Raw genomic sequence first — 3,638 nt, 5'->3', positions numbered from 1 at the left:
ATATCCAGGTGACTCACTGCAAAGGAAGGAGAGGGAATGCCTTAAGGAGCCAGATCAGCAGGCTTCACGGGGAGGAGAGGGGAATCAAACCCAGTCCTCTAGATCAGAGTCTGCCACTCATGTGGAGGAGTGGGGAAGAGGAAGAAGAGTTGGTTTTTATATGCTGATTTTCTCTACCTTTTAAGGAGAATCAAACCGGCTTATGATCTCCTTCCCTTCCCCTCCCCACAACAGACACCCTGTGAGGTAGGTGAGGCTGAGAGACTTCGAAGAGAACCGTGACTAGCCCAAGGTCACCCAGCAGGCTTCATGTGGAGGAGTGGGGAAACCAACCTGGTTCTCCAGATTAGAGTCTGCCGCTCTTAACCACTACACCTTGCTGGCTGTACGACTGGTGGTTTGCTTCTATTAGCGCCCAACCCCCATGTACCACCTTTTTCACATCCCCCCCATTTGTCCATTCTGCCAAAAAAACAAATCAGTGGGTTATAGATCAAATCAAGCCTGAACTGACCCTAGAAGCTAAAATGACTAAACTGAGGCTGTCGTATTTTGGTCACGTCATGAGACGACAAGAGTCACTGGAAAAGACCGTCATGATAGGAAAAGTTGAGGGCAGCAGGAAAAGAGGAAGACCCAACAAGAGATGGATTGACTCAATAAAAGAAGCCACAGCCTTCAATTTGCAAGATCTGAGCAAGGCTGTCAAAGATAGGACATTTTGGAGGACTTTCATTCATAGGGTCGCCATGAGTCGGAAGCGACTTGACGGCACTTAACACACACATTTGTCCATTAACAACACCTGTATATCTACCTACAGCTTGCAACTCCCCACCATTTAAGCCCCACTGGCCACTGCCGGTCCTCCAGAATCCTCTTACGTGCCACAGGAGCTGCTCCTCCGTCCAGTCAACCCTGCCAGCCTGAACACCTCTTTTTCTGGGGATCAAGGGCCACCACACCTATCCAACACCTTCTCCCTTGGCTGCAGAGTGCAGACTAATCACATTCCACACTTTGTGATACACAACTGCTAATTACACCGAAACCGGGGAGTGGTGGATGCTGAGTGGTGGATACCCAATGGCAGCATCCGCCATTGGGTAAGCCGACTCTTTGCCCTACTAAGGAACTAATTTCGTAGTCCTGAAGACAATTCCACAGTTTGTTTGGAGCACAATTAGGTTGCGTCAACCTGCTTTTAATGGCAAGCTACAGCTAGTTTTATGTCAGAAGCTGTATTAATGACGGTTCGCTCTCTTCCCTACAGCCCAAGCTCGGTTTTAATCCTGGTTTGCAGGCACGCGAACAAATCACTGTTTGCAGCTTAGATGTAATAAACTGCAGCTGGCCATCTCAGTAGAAGGGTTTAATCAGATCACAACACGTGAGAAGCGGAAGCGTGCTGGCCTGAGGGTTCCCTGGGCTCATCCGTATCATGACAAACCAAAGCTGGTCATTACACCTGAATCTGCCGAGTTCATTTCAGTGCGCTAGTGGAAACAAGGCAGAGGAGGTGGCGGGACAATTAAAAAAAAAGTGGCGCGGAAGAGTTATTAAACATGAAAGGATTATCGGGGTCAAACACCAACCACTGCTGCGGAGATTCATGAAGGCATATTGTATTGATCACCTAGCTTACTGAGGCAATTTCACCTGAAAAACTCAAAAGACGATAAGCCTACGCGCCAGGGAGGGAAACCTTTTTGAGTGAATTTTCTCTCGGTTGAGTAGCAAAGTCAACTCAAAGCCACCTCTGCTCTGACACGCACGAATAGACTGGTAACATCTTCGGCCTTAAAGATGAAGCGCAAGAAGAAAACGAGCCCCAAAAAACCATCAGAAAAGCTATCAGAAGCAAAGAGTTGCTTAGTTTTTCCAATATACTACCTGACGCTATCTAGGAGATTTTCTTGTTATTTGAAATCCATGTTCTTCAAAAGTCAAGGTTCACCGAAAAGAAACTGAATGTTCCCAAGCAGATGGAAACCTGAGTTACTGGAAAGACGTGCCTTTTGCTGAATCAAACAGAGGTATTTCTCTCACACAGGACAATGAGAAAGTGGATTCTTTAGACTTAAACATGCATGAAGCTGCCTTATACTGAATCAGACCCTTGGTCCATCAAGTACTTGAAGGGCTGTCATATACAGGATGGTGCTGAGTTGTTTTCTGATGTCCCAGAAGGTTGGACCAGAACAAACGGGTTGAAATTAAATCAAAAGAGTTTCCGTCTAGACATTAGGAAGAATTTTCTAACAGAGCGGTTCCTCAGTGGAACAGGCTTTCTCAGGAGGTGGTAAGCTCTCCTTCCCTGGAGGTTTTTAAGCAGAGGCTAGATGGGCATCTGTCAGCAATGCTGATTCTATTACCTTAGGCAGATCATGAGAAGGTGGGCATCTTGGCTACCTTCTGGGCATGGAGTAGGGGTCCCTGGGGGTGTGGGTGGGGGGGATAGTTGTAAATTTCCTGCATTGTGCAGGGGGTTGGACTATATGACCCTGGTGGTCCCTTCCAACTCTATAATTCTATGATGGCCAGTATTATCTACTCAGTCTGCTCAGACTGGCCTCAACTCTCCAGGAATAGGCAGTTTTGAAAGAGGATTAGACAGACTCCTGGAGGATAAGTCTATCAGTGGCTACTAGCTATGGTGACTAAAAGGAAGCTCCACATTCCTAGAGTAAACCTCTGGATACCAATGCCTGGAAGCAACATCAGGGGAAGGCCTTGGCATCTATGTCCTGTTGGTGGCCCTCCAGAGTCACTGGTTGGCCACTGTGTGAGACAAGATACTAGATCAGATGAACCAATGCTCTGATCCAGCAGGGCTCTGCTTATATTCTAACAAGTATTTGGTAGAGGTCTTTCGCATCACCTACTACCTGATCCTTTAACTGGAGATGCCAGGGATTGAACCTGGGACCTTCTGTATGCCAAGCAGATGCTCTGCCACTGAACCACAATCCCCTCCCCTCATAAAATAAGAACGTAAGAAGAGCCCTGCTGGATCAGACCAAGGCCCATCAAGTCCAGCAGTCTGCTCACACAGTGGCCAGCCAGGGGCCTCTAGGAAGCCCACAAGCAGGATAACTGCAAAAGCACAACATGACTCCTATCCACGTAACACATATATTGAGGGCTGCGAGGGGGTTGCAGCTTTTTGTCTCCCCAAACAGAACCAGTTATAAGCTAGTACAACACAGACTGCTCTGCAATTCCAACTTCAGCAAAAATAAAGATGCTGATATGTTAAAGACCGCTTGGTATAGCGGTTAGGGTACCGGACTAGGACCAGTGAGGCTTTATTTACATCCTGCCTTTCTCCCCAATGAGCTTACATCGTTCTCCTCTCCTTATCCTCACAACAATCCTTTGAGGTAGGTTAGGCTGAGAGTATGTGTCTAATCCAAGGTCACCCAGCATGTTTCCATGGTAGAGTGGGGGATTCGAACCTGGGTTTCCCAGATCCTAGCTCAACACTTTAACCACTGCACCACGCTGGCTTACGGTGTATGCCTAAGCAGAGTGACTTTGGTCTCGCTGAAATCAGTGGGCTTAGATGGGAATAATTCTGCACAGGATTCACCGTGGGCTTCCAACTGCTCTTTGTAGCTTGGGCCAGATGCCGTCTC

This window comes from Euleptes europaea, chromosome 14, assembly GCF_029931775.1.
Source record: "Euleptes europaea isolate rEulEur1 chromosome 14, rEulEur1.hap1, whole genome shotgun sequence".
Classification (NCBI taxonomy): domain Eukaryota; kingdom Metazoa; phylum Chordata; class Lepidosauria; order Squamata; family Sphaerodactylidae; genus Euleptes; species Euleptes europaea.
This window is presented reverse-complemented; position numbering follows the sequence as displayed.